At 51.3% G+C, this 18476-nt stretch overlaps 1 protein-coding gene across 4 annotated transcripts in view; it reads right to left on the bottom strand.

Moving 5' to 3' along the window:
- Positions 1 to 18476, bottom strand: part of TSPAN9 (tetraspanin 9) — a 188949-nt gene that overhangs the window by 116859 nt on the left and 53614 nt on the right. The window lies entirely within an intron of this gene.

The raw sequence follows: 18476 nt of genomic DNA, 5'->3' as shown, positions 1-18476 counted from the left end.
GAGCTTCGCAAGTGAAAATCTATAGGAAGGTGGGTTAGGGAACAGAAAGCCCCATCCATATAAGGACAGAGGCTCACCATCATTTTCTCCGTCCCCTTGTCTCTCATTAGGGACTTGGCAGCCACCAAGCCTGAGCCTCCTTGCCAGTCGGTCTTCCCCAGAGGCCCTCCGTAGCTCGACATTCTTCCAGTCAGGAACTATTGTGGGGAGAGGGGCACGGCCAAGAGGTGAGGATGGGAAAGAGCTGCCTGATCAACTGGAGGGAATAATCCAGCCACTACATCAACCATAGCAGGTGAGTCTCTAATATCCACAGGCCGCAACTCACACCAGAGATTTTCGGTATCCTCCAGGGCAGAACAAGGGATTACCACTGATGTGCTATCAGCTCCAATTCTTCCTGCCGGGAGTCATGGGTAATACCTCAGTAATGCGGGCCCACTGACGCTCCCTACACAGAGATATGCAAATTATACACAATGGCTAGGGAAGGCTGCACAGGGACATATGTCCCTCGCAGATCCTTCCTACTCCAGGATGTGAAACCCAGGAAAATCCTCTGGGTAACATCAAGCTGTAGGCACAACACGCTCCTGGGGGGGCAGAGACCCAGCACCAACAAGCTGTGACCTAGGCAGTGTAATCAAGCCGAGCCTGCTGAGTGACGAATGTCTGTAAGACGCCATGCTAGGTGTGGTGGAGTGCCAGGCAGAAGGAATGCAATAAAATACAAAACGAGAAAGCCCGGGCTCTACCTCATGGCCTGTGTTTCAATTCTGGGGTTAAGACAAAGATTTTACCACAGCGCAGAGGATGGTAAAGTGAAAGTGGCAAAGCAGAGGTAGGAGCCTAATAAAGAGGAGACAAAAAAGAGAAGAGATCATCACATTCAATGATGGGGGCAAGCAGCAGTAGCTAAGTCTCGTGGAAACGATACGTAAGCTAGACCTGGAACAGTTGGTAGGCTTTGGAAGTCAGCCAGAGGGCCGGTGGGGAATGAGGGAAAAGGAACAGATCGAGCACACGGTAGAAAAGCATTCTTCCGTCCGTCCGTCCATTTACTCAGCAACTCTTTCTAGTGCCAAGCAGTTGTTCCATGTAGAGCGAACGGAACCAACAAGCATGGAGGTCTGTGCTGATGGGAGCCAGGGACCCTGGAAGAGGATGTGAATGAGCCGGGAGAAGAGAGTTGGGCCTGACTAGAGAGATTTGCCAACGACTAGCAAGAGCCCCCATTCCCATCCTGTCAAGAGAAGGCCTGTGTCCTCTGCGTCCCCCACTGCCTTCCCATGGGTACTCTACCCAGCAGGCTGCCCGGTCCTCAGTCCCTGCTTCCGCTTCCATGGTGAGGAATATGGTGCTTTGAGGACTGGGAGAGAAGGGGGACAGACAGCCCAGAGCCTGATCTAACCATAACTTGCCTTACTAACTTCCCTTAAATCTACCCAGGAGACCTATTAGCTCTGCTGAAAAAGTGCTGAGGGGAAAGAAAATGGTGCTCCTCTGGCCTGAAAAACAGAGTCGGATTAAAGGATCCAAAAAACTGAAAATGCCCTCTTTCCTTTCTCCCCCAAACATCCATCACCTCCAGTCTCAGTTGTCATGGTCATCTCCTCCCCAGCCAGATCAAGGCCTGCAAGGGCCCCACCAACTGAACGCTGGGACCCCCAGACACCTCTCTAGTGGATAACTTCTCTGCTCTTAGTCCCAGTGGGTTCACGAGTCAGGGACACCCTTGCTATGATTGGGAGCCCACATCCTCTTGTTCTGACTGTCGCCATCATCAGAACCAATTATTTAGCATGCAAATACACACAACACCTTTCTGGAAGTTGTGAGGAGCAAGGTAAACAAACAGAATTCTAAAATCTCAACACAAAGGACTGCCAAGCAGAGCGTGGGGAGCTAGCTGCATGTTGGTGCTGCTGCAGGAGGAAAGGGGAGAGCAGTCAAGAGCATTCTCCCAAGCCAGGCTCCAGGCTAGTCGTCCCCCACACCTTCCCCTCAGATGGCAGGCTGAGCCAAGTGACCTTTAAGGTCCTACCCATTTCAGCAGCTGGTGCCGGAGAGCCCCATATCCACATGCAAAGAAATGAAGCTGGACCCCTGCCTCACACCATACACAAAAATTAACTCAAAAGGGATCAGGGACTTAATGTAAGAACTAAAACTGTAAAATTCTTAGAAGAAAGCATAGAAGTAAATCTTTGTGACGTTGGCTTAGGCAAAGGTTTCTTGGGACACCAAAAGCAAAAGTAATGTGAGAAAAATTAAATAATTTGGACTTGATCAAAATCAAAAACTTTTATGCTGCAAATGACACCACCAAGAAAAATGAAAAGACAACCCACAGAATATGAAAAAATATTTGCAGATCATGTATCTGATAAGGGGCTTCTATCCAGAATATATAAAGAACACTTACAACTCAATAATTAAAAGACAACTCAATTTCAAAACAGGCAAAGTACATCAACAGGTATTTCTCCAAGGAAGACACACAAATGGCAACAAAGTACATGAACAGATGCTCAACATTACTCATTATCAGAGAAATGCAAATCAAAACCACAATGAGACACCATCTCATACCCACTGGGATTACTACAACAAGACAGACAATAATAAGTGTTGACAAGGGTGTGGAGAAATTATGATTCTGTACACATTGCTGGTAGGGAGGCCGTCACTTTGGAAAACAGTTTGGTGGTTCCTCAAAACCTTAAACATAGAGTGACCATATGACCCAGCACTTCCTCTCCCGGGTATGTAACCAAGAAAAATGATAGCAGGTCCACACAGAAACTTGTGCACAGATGTTCACTGCAGCATCAGTCACATCAGCCAAAAACCTGGAACCACCCAAATGCCCATCAAGTGATGAACGGATAAACAAAAGGTGGCATACCCATACAACAAGTTATTCAGTCATAAAAAGGAACAAAATACTTGTATAGTCTACAACATGGATAAACCTTGAAAGCATTGTGCTAAATATGAGAAGTCAGTCACACAAGACCCTACACTGTATGACTCCACTTGTAAGAAATCTCCAGAACAGACAAGTCCGTGGAGGCAGGACATGGATTAGCTGTTGCCCACGCTGGCCTGGGGAAAAATGAGGAGTGACTGCTAATGGGTATGGGGTTTAATATGGGGGTCCTAAAGTAGTCAAAAAGTAGATGAGACAATGGTTATACAACCCTGTGAACATGAAAGGGGTATGTTTGTTTGCTCGGGCTGCCACGACAAAGCACCACAGTCTGGGTGGCTTAAACAACAGAAATTGATTTTCTCCTGATTCTGGAGGCTAGAAGTCCAAAATCAAGGTGTCCGCTGGTTTGCTCTCTCCTGAGGACTCTCCTGGGCTTGTAAATGGCTGTCTTCTTCCCGTGTCTTTGCACGGTCCTTCCTCTGTGCATGTCTATGTCCTCACCTCCTCTTCTTAAAACACACCGGTCCTGTTGGATTAGGGCCCATCCCAATGACCTCGTTTCACCTTAATGACCTCTTTCAAGATCCTATTTCCAAATACAGTCCCATTTTCAGGGTCGAGGGTCTAGGGTTTCAATATGTAACACATAACCATTTTTAAAACCCCATCCGCAAATCCTAGAGATCAGCTGCACCCCCCTTTGTCTTCCACATGTGGAACTGAGGCCCAGAGATGGGGAGCCACTTGCCCCCAAATCACAGCTGGTCAGCGGCAGAGCTGGGAGTAGAACTCACAGCTGCTACTCTAAGTCTGGTGCTCTTTCTACTACACCCTCCTTCCACCTGAACCTCTAGGGCTCATAAACCAAACAGACAATGATGGGAAAAGTAAGAGAACTTTAAACTTAAGAAAAATGCCTAAGAACTTAGATCATGTGCAATTAAGAAGTAAATATGCTCCACGGCTTGTGGGAAAGGAGGCAGACAGCAGAGCTCTGGGGAGGCCCTGGGAGAGACCCACACCGTGCCAGCAGAGTCCATGAGCAAATTCTACATGAATTCCGTATCTGTTGTGTGCCATGTGAAATAGGAGCTTGGTCCTGAGCAAGATGTGCTTTACAGAACACTTGGCACTTCGGCTAATCCTTGAAGAATGGGCCCAATTCCACCGGGTGAGCGCTTTCCAAGCAAAAGGAACCGCGTGACCAAAGGCAGGTAATTTCCAGACCTGTTCAGGAAATAGCAAGTTGGCTAGGGCAATGGAAGCATATGCTTTGTACAGGGAACAGTGGGGGATTACAAAGCAAAGGTAGGCTGAGGTCAGATCCTAGAGAGCTTTGCACGCCACACTTCGAAGCATGCGTAACAGGGAGCCACTGAACGTTCTGGGACAGAAGTGGGCATCACCCGGGGAGCGCTTGGAGGGGAAAGGTGGCGCCACCGCGGCTGGGACATGGCCTGAGCGGCCACTTCAATAGCTCTAGAATGAAGCATTCACAGGACAGTAGAGGATGGTAAGGAGCATAACTGATGGGAAGAAGCCAATGGGATTCAAGGAAGCAGAGAGCTCCCTGCTTCTAGGGGAAGCTCTCTCAGATTTATCTTAATTAGATAAATCTTGGGAAAGCGAGAAGTTGAGGCAAGCAAGAAGAGGAGGGAACTCTCTGCAGGCACTGAAAAGCCGCCAACTCCCGGAGCCCATGTTGTGATCCAGTGCTGACAGCCCTTCATCTTTTCTATGGTGGGTTTTCTTTTCTTTTCTTTTTTTTTTTTTTAGGAGCTAAAGGGAGGGGTGGGGAAGGGGAGAGAGACACAATGGAGTTGCTTAGTGAACAAAAGCCCTGGTACATTTCTGCTCTTGTTTTCCTCAGGGTGGGCTGCTCTGCTGGAACCCTATAATCCCATGGAATGCGGGGACACAGCCCGTACCTTACAGTTGCAGCAGGGACAGCGGCGACGCCTGCCCGCCAATGGCTGCCAAGTACCCCCTGATCAGGGAGGGGGAGGAAGGGCCCAGGTACACACAGAGAATGGGGAAGACAGCACGAGAGGTTGAGAGTCCTTGGTTCAAGTCCTGGATGTGTTCCCCTTTCCAGCTTTGTGACCTTGAGTCAGACACGTCCCCTCCCTAGGTCTTCCCTGACAGCAATAGCCATGACGAATCATTCAGTGTCTACTAGGTGCCGGGGCTATTTTAGGCTTTTAGCCCTTACAAAACACCCTATGATGTAAGTATTAGTCTCCCCGTTTTACAGATGGAGAAACTGGGGTCCACAAGTTAAACAGGTTAGTCAAGGTCAGAAAGTCATGCTTAAACCCAGATTCGTCAAGCTTCAAAACCCAGATTTTTAAATTATATCACATTGAATGTGACTCAAGTGGAAATAATAAAGCCTGCTCTTCCCTCCCTCACCTGTTCACCATGAGGCTCGGTGGGGAGAATTCACTCTCAATACTGCAAGAGTATTGTCTCTATTGATGCTGTAGTTACTCAAGGTCCAAATGTGGTGGCCCTCAAGCCAGCTAAGACTCACCTCAACTGAGGCCCTAGCCCCAGGCCCTTCCCCTACAGAAAGCCCTCCAGCTAGCCCAGCCTTCCACCCTGCTGGCCCACCGTCACTTCCTCCATGATGCTTTTGGTCCCTGGATTCCACTCGACCCCTAGAAGCAAAACCCAGGTCTCGCCTGGGTTCTAAGCTCCAAGAATCTACCTACTGGGAGACAGTGCATATCTCCATTAGCTCCCTCACTCCTGACCACTGGGGTTCCCCCCACAGCTGCCCCTCACTCCCCCCAATTCTGGAGGAGATTACATGAGAGGACGCAGATAAAGGATCCAGCACAGCACCCAGCACCAAGAGGGTAGCTAGTCTTCACAAGATCTGGGCCCAGGCACCACACAATCTTTCAATTCTTCAAAACCATGATCCTTCCCCTCAGGTAGTCATCACATGCCAAAGCTACACCCAGACAAACATCCTGATGCTCCTGACACAAGCTGAGAAGGATACCGACCTATTATTAATAGAGGAAAATTGGACCTGACATTGTCAGTGATCTGAAACCTCCCAGCTGAGGAAAGCTTTGTTTTTTTAATAAATAATAAATAACACAGGGTGTTTATTTCCCTAGCAAGTCGTACTTCTTAAGTATCACTAGGCTCATACGTCAAGGCTGTCATCTAGGGAAACCGTGGAGTGATGCTGGCGTCTTCCAGTCCCTTCTCCTTGCTGAGGAATTCAAAGCACCTCAAACGGATCCTCCTTCATCCTCTCTACAGCTCTCGAAGGGAGAGGGCCCCTGGCAACTCTGCCTCCGGTGTGCCTACAATAAATACTTGCTAACTGCCCAAGGGGGATGATTTTCCTCACTTGCACAGATGGGAAGATGGAGGAAAGGCAATTTACTCAGTGCCCACCTAATCCAATTTTCCCAGTTCCGACTCTGTGCTTCAAGCCCTCTCTCACTTGAGACCTAGCTCCTCACAATGGCCTGGCTGGAGGGACGAGAAAATGAAGCTGTGGTCTCTTGCTCAAGACAGACGGACAGACACAGAGCCCCCGGTCTCATGGCTGACCAGAAGAGAGCACAGAGAGTAAGTGACTATTTCCTAACCCCTGACAACGGAACCTACCGCCCCTGCCCAGGCACTTCCAGAACAGCCCGACTTCTGTCTCACTGGGGTCTCCAATCGTGTCCTGCTCCATGGTGGTGTTCTGTGTGCAAGTTGCTCCTCTCCCCACCATTGTTATTAATTGTACAGCTTTATGCTCCTTGCACCCTCCCCCGAAGGGCCCAGCATAACAACCGACCCCTAACACAGAAAGCAGGGCTAACAGCCGAGCACCCTAAGCCACAGATATGTTTTGTTTGATCTGTACATGTCTTCCATTTTTTTAATTAGTTGCCAATAGTTAAAAATCAGGAGATTTTACCCCAAACTGAGGAGTTCAAGCTTCTTTTGAAAACTGGAAGATCTGGCAATACCAGGCTCACATTCTGGTGTGGCAACCATCAGCAGGTACTGGGTGGCAGGTCTTCAGTCTGTCGCAGACCCTGGCCCATGTCCCTCCTCAGAGTTGGCAGCTTTGCATACAGTTTGGTTGCATATGGCTGAACGGGTGAGTCTGTGGTCATTTTGGACTACAAGATCCCTGAGGGTGAGAGGTGGAGCTATTTCTCACGCTTTCAATGAGGTGAGATGCGGGGGGTGGCGCGCACTGAGAGAGCTACCCAAGGAGTTTAACGTGCCTAGTCAAAATCTGTGTACCCAGGCCTACAGGCTCCAGAGCCAGAGCCACAACAGAAATGCAGAGTTACCAGCCTTTAAAACTCTGCTACCTAACTCACTTCTGAGGCTAGTGTGTAAGGCCAGACTTAGACCAAGATCTGAGCTAAATCCCGTGGTTGCTCTCAGGCACCTGACTTCTGGCAGGCATTTAACAGCCCAGAATGAGATCTCCCATCACTCTAGGAAAGAATGCCTGGCTTCTTGACTCATCCTAGACAATAATACAAAAGGGGGAGAAAGAAAGAGAAGGGTGGGGAGAGAGAGGAAAAGGAGACACGTTCATAGACGCACACATATATACTCTTAATATAACATATTGCTGTAGATCAATGAGGTTTCCTGCAGTAAGTTATTAGGTAAGTCAAAAAAGTGTGAACAAACTAAATGTTCAACAATGGGAAAATTGACAAATACTCAGTGATTACTATGTAGGCACTTAAAAGTCTAATTGTGATGATTATGTAGCTCGTGGTAGAATATTAAAGCAAACAGAATGCAAAATTCTATCTCCACTATGACTATAATCATATGAAAATTATGCCTGCAAGTAAATCAGACTGAAGGCACCCTAGAAAATGGAAAGTTGATTTGTCACGTGGCAGATTTGGGAGGCATTGTTTTTTTCTTATTCCTTTGATTTGTACTCTTATTGTAAAGCATTAGTTATATGATCTGTATTTGTTTTTGAGCACCCAACCCACTCCTGACCCTAGAACAAGCTAGCACAATCTAAAACCAGATGATGAGGAGAGGTAGGTGGAAAATGTCTCGGGGCCTTCTGGGAGTCCCACAGGGGTCAGAGGCTTCACCATCAATCAGTCTGCAGAGTTGGGGGGCACCACCCGCACCTCCTCTGCCACACGCACCCCACAAAAGGAAGCTCAGCACTCCTCACTGAGGGGCTACCTCCCAGGGCCCCCCTTCACGTGTGTGTGGCCCTCTACGGCTCTGTCCCCCAGCTGTGGTTTCAGAGCCCCCCTCTCCTGGACACTTGAGGATAGGAGCAGGCTCCGAGGCCTCCAGACCACAAGCAGCCACAGCAGCAGTCCCATCCCTCACTCCTTTCCAATACACGTTTCATCGTGCCCATCGCTGGGGACTTAGGAACCGGTCTGGGGAAGAGGCAGATCATCAGGAGAGGGGGACTGCCAAAGCACCTCCTAAAAGGAGGGGTCCCCCGTGGCATCAAGCCAAACCCCCTGCGAGCCCGCAAGGAAGGCAAGGGAGGGACTGAGCGTCGGGGCCATGCGGACAACCAGAAGACGTGACCCCGGAAGACGTGACTCCCAGTGGCCAGGTGCCTTATTGTAAGCGGTGACAGAGAGCCGGTGCCTCAGAAGACAGAAGACTCGGGCTCACATACGCTCTCCAAGCTGATCAGACTCCCCAGGGAGAGATTTCCTGCTATGAAATCCCCCTGGGACCAAGAGAGAGCTGAGGAGGAAAAAATCTCCTCGAGAATCACACCCCAAATCCAGCAGGGCATCCCATTTTCAGGGAAATTCACTCATACTCAATTGTTGGGCTTTTACTTTTCAATTCCAAAAACTGGCTTCTTTTAAAAAAATAAATCAATAGGTGGAGGTGGAGAGTAGGGAAGAGGCAGGGAGGCATTCATTGCTGCCCTATCCTTTTCAGTGTCTGGGGTTCACAGAGGGAGTCCCCAGGACCAGGGTCACAGTCCTGATGAGCGAGGGAGGGTGGGAAGAGGACAGCCCAGCTGGTCAGGTCATTAAGCCCCTTGAGGGGCATCTGCAAGCCCGGTGCCTGCCCAGCTGGTGGCATCTGCTGGAGGGGAGGTGGTAGGGAAGGGCAGCAGAGGGCCAACAGGGACGGAACAGACTCCACAGCAGGCAGCCGGCCCCTCCTCCTGTAAGCAATCCCCACCCCAGGGTTATTTCCAGGCACTTTTTCCTGTGAGAAAAGAATGGGAGGCATGCGGCCCAGCCATTACCCAAATCCACCCCACCACGGCTCCGTGCCCAATTACGTCCAGTGGGGGGGGGGGGGGGGGGAGCCCTCCCGAGCCTGTAATCAGCAAATCCGTTTAAAGAAATGCAAACTGGCAGCCAGAGATGAGTGACATAGGTAATGCAATAGAGAGCTTCCCTTAAAGCTGAATGCACGCATGCTCACAGGCTCAGTGGGAGTGTGAGAGTGTGCGGGGCCACGCCAGGCTCTAAGGCTCTACAAACCACATGGAAAGGTGGCCAGAGACACTCCTGGACTTTTATAGCTCTTCAGGGACCTGATCTCCAGGAAGTGCTAGCAACTGCAATCCAATTGTGTCCCTGGCTAGAGAAGCCGGCTGGAGACTGGGGACTGCAGGGGGAGGAAGAACTTCATTGGGAAAAAATGTTGACAGAGTTGAATGTCGAGCGGAAGGACAAAGGCTTGGATGAAGGAGCCTTACTGAGCAGTAAGGCATTCAGAGTGCTCCAGCAATTTGCATGGGGCTGTGCAGGGAGTACTGAGTTCACTTGGGGGCTGGGCTCCCCGAGGCGGGGGCAGGGTGAGGAAGGGGTAGCGCCTGCGGTCCTGTAGGGCCTGGAACTTAGCACCCTGAATCAGCCCTGCAGTGGGAACTAGCTGAGGACAACCCCCAGCTAGAAGGAGGACTCAGCAAGTTGAGGCCAAAGAAACATGCTATCTTCACTTAAGAGAACAAATAAAATCGTGGAGAAGAAAAGCTAGCATTTAGTAAGCACCTCGCCTGGACCAAGTGCATGATACCGCTAATTCTAAGAACTTGCAGCGAAGTGGGTATATCATTCTAATACTGCAGACATGAAGTCTAGGAATCCAGGAGATTCACCTCAGCCACATGGCTGGAACCAAGATTGAGGCCACACCGCACTCCAGATACACCACCCTCCAATGGGGGTTTCATGATCCAGTTTTCCCAAAAGCAAGCCCTCCCCACCCCCAACCCCTTTCTCAACAACCACCACCACCTGGCTCACCGGGTGGCCTTAGGCAAGCTCCTCAGTCTCTCTGGGCATCAGCTGCCCCTGTGTAAGAATAAGGGGATGATTAAGGTATTGATAAGGCCCCTTCCTGTTCACTTAGGCATAGAAAGGGTAAGTTAGCCTATAATTCTGGCAGAGAAAATGAAACAGACAAAGAGGCCTTCAATATGGTTCTCTGAATCCAGCTAAAAGTTGTAGCCCCCAGTGAGTATCTGCAACACCCCACCTTTCACGCCTTATTATAACTGTTAGCGTTCTTGTGTTCTCGTCTGTCTCCCCCACAGACCGTGTTCTCCCTTGGGGAAGAACACCCCTCCTAATTCTGCCTGCACCCCTCTGCCCAGAGCTGCATCTGGTGTGTCACAGACACTCATCCAACATCAGCTGCTTGAATGAGTGAGTCGATGAATGAATGCATGAGCAAATGCTCCTCGAAGCCAGGCATGCTTCAGAAGAAAGCACTTACAAATATCTGTTTACCAGATTGATCCTCAAAGGTAGAAAAGCTGGACCTTCCCAAACCTAACTCTGCATTGAAAGCATCTGGAGAGCTTGTCAAAATACAGATTCCTGCCCCACTCCCAGAGCTGCAGACTCAGAAGATCTGGGCTGGGGGCCCAGGAGTATGAATTATTAAAAAGCTCCCCAGATGTCTCTAACTCAACGCCAGGTCTGGAAGCACTGATGTATATTACTTGGCTAACACCCATTCAGTCCTGCGCTGGGACCGGATGAAGCTAAGAAATGAAAAAAAAAAAAAAAAAAGAGTGACTCTCCTAGAGCCTTTTTTCCAAAGAGCTCACACCAGCTTTTTATGCCGTGGTGCTTTTACCTATTGGACTGAAACAGGGTAGCAAAGCTTCTCCCCATTCCATAGGTTGGAAAACTGAGGTCTGCCCAAGAAAGAATATTAATTCCTCTTTTCACCTTTCCTTTGAGCTCCAGAAAAAGGCAGGGTATTACAGCTTTCAAGGACCCAGCTAAATTTCAAAAAGAGAGAGAGGGATTGAGAGAGAACAAGGCCAGGCACACACTTGGCTGTAGGACTGACATCTCTATGCCTCCTGTCCAGACTCGAAGGACAAAACATACTGTTGTTTGACGGTCGCACACCCCAAGGCTGCCCCCCAAACACGGAGCCCCTCCAGTATCAGACCTTCAGGAGGAACAGAGCTCCAGGCCCTTCATCTCCGGCGTGCCACGGACATAGGGGAAGGGCTGTTCATTTATTCATTCATGAAAACTACAGCACAGCGAAGACGTGCCGAGCAGAGGAGAAAGTTAGGAAGGTGCTGTGTCCCCCGTGGAGCTGAAGGAGGAACTTAGCTATTCCTCTTCTTCTCAATAAAGGAGCGGCCTTCTGGAGGGACAACGCCGGCAGGCTGAGAGCTGAGCGGCCCACAGCCCACAGCTTACCCAGCAGTGGGGCAGTCTCTCTAACTGGAGACACCCCTTAGAGGCAGGAGCCAAAGGCACCTCGGCGGGACACACCTGAGAGGCCCCCTCTTCCCTTATCCTCCTCCTTCCAGGCAGCCTTGGATGAGATTGATGGAGCCAGGACAGCTGCAGTGGCAGGGGGTGAAGGGGGGGGACAACAGCTGGACAGAGGGAGGGCCCCTCCCCCGCCGGAGCTGGCGAGGAAGGAGAGGACAGGTCCCCTCTGCACACTTCTCCTTCAGGAGTGGAATGTGAGCCTTTGGCCCCCCTCTGGCCTTGCTCCCCCTGCCTCTCCTGGTCCTCCAGGCGGGCAGGTGTCTCTGGATTCCACAAATAGCAGGCCACTCCATGGCATGGCGCATATTCTAGACCTCAGAGTAGGCAGCCCCACACTGCCATGGGCCGCACTCCCTGCAAACATTCTGCACTCCTCCTCCCATGTGGGACCTGAGCACCGCTCCCCCCGCCCCCACCAGCTATTCCACAGGCCACAGGTACCGCAGGAAGGAGCCCCGAGTCCTGACCCCCATCCCAACACGGTGGAAGGCAATTCAGTGTCCTACAACATGGATGCTGGCCTGTCAGCGGATGTGGATTCCGTCACAAATGGAGCGTGTGACTCCTAACGGACTCGGTATCAATCCTGGTTCTACTAAAAAGCTTCATGACTTTGATTTCCGGTTGCCTTGTCTGCAACATGAGGATGGTAATATCTACTTTATAGAGTAGTTCTTCTAAGGAGAGGAACCACATCCTGGTCCATGACAGGTCCCCAGTGTATGATGGGGACCTCAGTTTCTTCATCTGTAAAATGAGCAGGCTAGCCTAGATGGTCTCTCAGGGCTCCTCCAGCGCCCATAAAACTGACTCAGCCTTCTGGCCAACAACCCTGGGTTGTAGCCCCTTCATCCCTTTCCTCCAAAGACAATTCGAGCAGCGATTCCCGCAGTTTCTCCCAGATCAGTCAGGCCCTGAGGCTTCTCCCCTCCAATTCCCCATCCAGACCCAGTAACTCAATCTCCAAATGTGCCCAGGCCGGACTCCCAAGGGCCAGCCCTTCATCCACCAAGCCATGCCCCCCATATATAGATAAACCATTCATACAGTTCAGTCATTTCTTACCGAGAGCAAATTACTCACTCCTAACACGTCTCACACCAGAGGTGACCCACCAGTGTGCAGCAACGTTGCAAGTGGAAACTGTTGGTGCAGAACCGTACTGTCCAATATGGCAACCACGAGCAACATGTGACCACTTAAATTTGAATTTTAATTAATTAAAACTAAATACAATTAAAAATGCAGTTCCTCAGGCACACTGGCTACATTTCCAACACTCGCTAGCCACGTATAACTAGTGCCTCTGTAGTGGATGGTGCAGAAGAGAACATCTCCCTCACCACAGTACTCGTCTCGAAGATGCTCTCCAGTCAGGGGCAGAACAGGCCCCAAGGGGGCTCAGATGGACTCTGGAAGGGGACAGAGAGGGAGGGGGAGGGCAATCCTGGAGGAGGAGGGGCCACTTCCCACCACTTCGGTGGACATACCACCAGGATGGGGGCTCCGCAGGCCCACCAACTCAGGGTAGCCACCCCCCCACACACCCAGGGAGGGCTCCCTGGCCCCAACACCTGGCAGGATGCACAGGCAGCTGTCACAGCACGCTTCATTTTTGGGATGCATGGGACGCTCGTCATTCTCTCCAGCCCCTGGCAGACTCCCTGGCCTTCCCTAGCTCACGGTCTACATCTTGTGTCAGAGCGCGGAGGGCTGCCACCCTCCCGCCGCCCAGCTTCAGCTGGGGTCTGACCTACAGGAAGCCTCAGCTCCTCCACGTCCACCTGACTCAAAAATATCTGGCTGCTAGCCCAGACCAAGGGGGAAGGAAGGTGAGAGAGCTAGTTTTAATCAAGCACCTGTTATACTCAAGGGACCACATGAAGGTACTTCCACTTAAATTTTCCCATTTGATCCCCCCCTCCCCCAAAATGCTGCAAGGTAAGTGTAGTTAGACCCACTCTCCAGACGAGATAAGACTCAGAGAAGGAATGTGAGCTGTGCGAGCTAGGAAGTTAAGGGTCACGGTCTCAATGCAAACCCAGAAATGTTAGCCTGCAGAGCTTACAATCTATCACCCCCTCCAGGGCCATGGCCACGGACAACCAATGAAGGGGGAGCAGCCACTTCCACTCTCCCTCCCACAGAATTCTCCACACATGTACGCACGATGGTTGGGACCTAGGGCTTTTGGAGTCTCCGGCCTGAGAGAGCCCAGAATCTCAGGAAGGTCTTGGCAGCGACGAGGTGCAGAGAGGCCGAAGACAAAGCAGGTGGAGCAGACTAAGGAAGGGAAGGAAGAAGGCAGTGGAGGGAACAGAAAAGTAAAATCATGGGAGGGGGCAGAGCACATGGGAGGAGGTGGAGCGTTTGAAAGTATCCCAAGTGTGAATAATACCTGTCTTCCTCAATTAGACCTCAGCCTCCATGAAAGCAAGGCCCTCGTCTTGCTCACCGCTGTGTTCCTAGCCCGACCACGGTGCCTGGCACAAAGCAGGTGCTCAATACGTGCCCATCGGAAAGACAGAGGGTGGATGGAATAACAGACAGAATGGCAAGGAACTGTGGAGAAAGACAGGTCCTCTCTCTGCCCTTCAGGCCCACAAGAAGTCCTCCTGACCTCAGCGCTAGCTCAGCTCCCGAGGGCTCTGAACCACTGGGGGCAGCCGGCCTGCTGGGCTCTGTCCGCCCCTCTGCGGCAGCCACGGCCCCAAGCCCACTCTCCTGGTGACCACAGGTCCTAAGTCTAGGGCTGAAAGAGACTGCAAAGATCACGTGGTCCCATCATCTCATCATCCAGATGAGGAGACTGAGATATAAGAGGGGAACTGACTTGTCCAGCGGCACACCCCCAAAGTGGAGAAGTTTCTCGTGACCGTGCCAGCAGAAACTGGATAGCAGAGGCCTGGTGTGGAGCCCCAATGCCCTATAGCTCGCTTGCAGGGCCAGGCAGTGCCTGCAGCCCATCTGTCTCTCCAGCCTGCCAAGAGGCCTTCCTTCCCCTGTGCCCGTGTTGATGAAACCCACCGCGGGTGACTTCAGAACACTGCACCAGGGGGAGGTTTTGCTGGCCATGGTGCCAGGCCTGTAATTTCCGATTTCCCAGCCTGATACCCCTAATCGTCCGAGCCCTCTCTGCTCTGAGCCCCATGTGGTCATACATCATCTTGGCTGATGCCAGCCATGCCTTCCCCCAGCCATCTGGACAGAAAAATGAGGAAAGAGCAGGACAGGATGATTTTGGCAAAGAGGACTGATGGGAAGCTAAGGACACCTGGTCCCTACCCTCCCTGACCTCACTGTGTATGTGCTGTTGGGATGCTAGGTGATGGGCATGCTTCTCTCTTCCTGGGACTCAGTTTCCCTATAAGTAGGTGGGAATCTTCAGCCTCAAGCTCAACACATCCTCGGCAAGATGTGTTGAGATGGAGGTTCCTTTATATCTGCCCCCAGATATAAACATGGAGAAAACTCACAGCAAACCCGAGTTAGGCACCTTCTAGGCACGGTAGGGGCCCTGAGCACATGGGAGAGGTGAGGAGCACGGGAGACTTCAGGGTGAAGCAGGGCTCTTGAGGGAAGTGGCTGATCCCAGGGCTGGAGCAGGAAGAACAGAACGTGAGCCTGGAGTACCTCAGGGTGCCAGAAAGGAAGGAAGTGCTCAAAAAAAAAAAGATGAGGCCATGTCAAAGGGCACAGGAGCCAAACTGAAAGAGCTTCCGACAGTCAGAGGGGGACTGATCTGAGCCACAAAAGAACTACAGTATTAAATTCTAACTACAGCCCATAGAACAGAATACATACCCAGCATTTCTTTCACACAGCATGGAACCCTGCGTTTGTTATATACTACATATTTTATTAAATAAATATGATAAATATTCATAAGTTTGTAACAATAAAAGAAATAACTCAATGGTTAAATAAATGCGGGAGAAGGCCCAGCTCTTCCTACAGAAGAATTCCAATTCATAAACATAACGAGGGGGCACCTGGCTCAGTCAGTTGAGCGTCCGACTCTTGGTTTGGACTCGGGTCATGATCTCAGGGTCATGAGATCCAGTCCCACATCGGGTTCCATGTTCAGCACAGAATCAGCTTGGGATTCTCTCCCTTTCCCTCTCCCTCTGGCCCTCCCCTCACACGCAAGCACGCTCCCTCGCTCACTCGCTCTCTCAAATCCATAAATTAATTCTTACAAAATTAAAAATAAAAAAATAAACAGAGGAAATGAGGAAAATAGAAAGTGCCATTAGGCAAACACCACCGTAATAACTACCACCAGCAAGAACCACTGACGGGTGCTCAAATCAGCGAGTCAAGTTTGAGGAAAAACTGGCTATCTGTCGAGTCTCAAAGTATCTCCGAGATACACGAGACAGTTATGAATTACCAAAAGAAAACCAGTGACTTCATAGAGAAGATACGCGGCCAACGCCACCTTCTCTGAGTGAGCAGCGTGAACACCACTGGTCATCAGGCAAGTTGACAGCATGCACCCCTTGACACGATGCACCGAGAAAGACACAGCATCCCGTCTGCCGTGTTCTTGCCAAAAATGCGTCACCTCAACCTAACCGTGAGAGAACACCAGGCGAACCCAATTCCTGATATTAGTGCTCTCCCATATGGTCAAGGCCACGAGAGTCAAAGAAATGCTGAGGAACTGTCGCAGGTTGGAGGAGACCAAGGACGCACGACAACTAAATGCAGCATGGGATCCCGGAGCAGAAAAACGACATTAGTGGGAAAGACGAAAGAGTCTGTAGTTCAGTTAATAACGTTACACCAGTATAAATTTCTTGATTTTGACGGTTGTACTGGGTTACGTAAGATGTTAACAAGGACCCAGAAGAGCAAAAGCAGCAGGGCGGGTGTGCATGTGTGTGCCTCACGCATCCGTGCCACAGGGCACAAGAGTGCAGGAATGCAGGAATGCCAGGAAGTGTGTAAGAGTCTGGGGGGCGGGGCGAGAATGGCCTTTTGCTGTTTCAGGCAGCGTGCTGAGCCTAGGATCCGATTTTCACAAAAGGATTACTAGATTACATTCTTTACCACAGGCAGCTGTCCCTGTCAAATAAATAATCACCGCCTTACATTTATATATCACCTTTCACCCTGCAGCCCTTCTCCTACAGCCGGGACCCGCCTGGGGACAGTCTCAGCCCCTGCCACAGAGATCAACCTGAACCCCATCTGGTTTCCAAGAAAGGGACCTCCCGTCGGAGAAGAAGGGGCAACTCAGCTGCCGGGAGGGGAGAGGGGTGTAGGTGGGTGGGTGGGGTGCCCCATGATCAAATAAAGTCCAGCCCGAAAGAGAGAGTCAGGCAGCAGGCTCCCCCAAAGGGTATCCTGGTCGAGCTGTAGGGCAGAGTGGCCACCAGCTCTCAGCCTCTGAAGCGTGTGTGATGTTGGGCAGGTTCCCCATCCCTGAGATGTACCTATCACACAGGATTCCCATGAGCACCGATCCATGTTAAGCACTTCACATAATATCTGACACCAAATCTTGCTAGTCACCTGCTGGCCACGTGGGAAAGGGAGAGAGCAAGGGCCAGATGGACAGCGTGGGTGTGGGCATGGTGGAAAATACAGGGACCTACTGGTCCCAGGAAAGAAGCCATGGGTTTCCTAAGAGGCTGTCACGAGTCCACTGCCGAGCAGCATGGAGTAGGGTCCTTATGTCTAACCCATAGGTAGCTGCCCACTCAGGAGAGGCGACTTGTTCAGATGTGGGGCTGTCCCTGCAAGGGGGAAAGGCAAGGTCCACACAGCAGGGGTGGCCAGGCTGGGGAAGGAGGGGGCAGTGCTAAGTAAGGATGGGCACCTTGACTCAGAGAAAAGCCTTTAGACCGGTGCACCTGTGTTTCCCAAGCAACTAAGACACCATACGGAGCCACCCAGACCCTGCTTTCGGGGTCTTTACAGTCTAGCTGGGGGGACAAGAGTAAAGGAAAAGTCAGGTCACAACAGGAGGGCCTTCACTGCTGATAAGGCAAGCCAAGGACAAGTGAGAGGACCAGAGAAAACACAAGCCACCAGGGAGGGAGCCCCCAGAGAGGGGAGAGGCCACCCCAGGGAACAGCGTCAGAGAGGGCTTCCTCGAAGAAGCAGGGCTCTCGCTAGACTCTGGAAGACATGTGGGGCTCAGCACAGACAGGGGCAGGAGGAAGGGGAAAGCTGTCCCGGACGCCAGACCCATCACAGCATGCTCCAGAGGCAGGCAGGACATCCGTCACCGCCATGGTGGGGTCGAGGGGAGCGGGCTGGAAAAGCCATTTGGAGGCAGACTGAGAAGGGCCAGAGCTTCCGGCTGTGAGCAGAGACACCCCGTGTGCTGCCACGGCATGGGAACGGCTGCTCTCGCACTGACAGAGCTGGAGGAGCCGGGGGAGAGAGAAGGTTCTGGCACCGGGCAGCAAGTTCGCAGTGAACACCATGGGAGACTTTGTTTGACTTTGAGGGCTGCTAGAGACTCTGGGAGCTTAGATCACCTTGCATAAAACAACACCCAAACTTCCCCTCTGGCAAGGATCCCAAGGCCCCGTGGCCTCATCGGCTGAATCTCCTGGCTCCCCTCTGGCCTCCTGCATAGAGTCCCAACCTCTCCTTTGGCCTCTACTGTGAACCCCAACATTTCCCGTGGCCTTCTCCACAAAGCCCCAATGCTTCCCTTTGGCCCTCTCCAATAAAGCCTGAACTCCCTAGGTCCTTAGCCAATCCACGTCCAAACTTCCTTCTAATGTCCTGAATAAAACTCCAAGTTTCTCCCAGCCTCTCCTGCACAC

The sequence above is a fragment of the Leptonychotes weddellii genome, chromosome 5, assembly GCF_054177405.1.
Source record: "Leptonychotes weddellii isolate Sample4059 chromosome 5, ASM5417740v2, whole genome shotgun sequence".
NCBI classification, from domain to species: Eukaryota; Metazoa; Chordata; class Mammalia; order Carnivora; family Phocidae; genus Leptonychotes; species Leptonychotes weddellii.
This window is presented reverse-complemented; position numbering and strand designations above follow the sequence as displayed.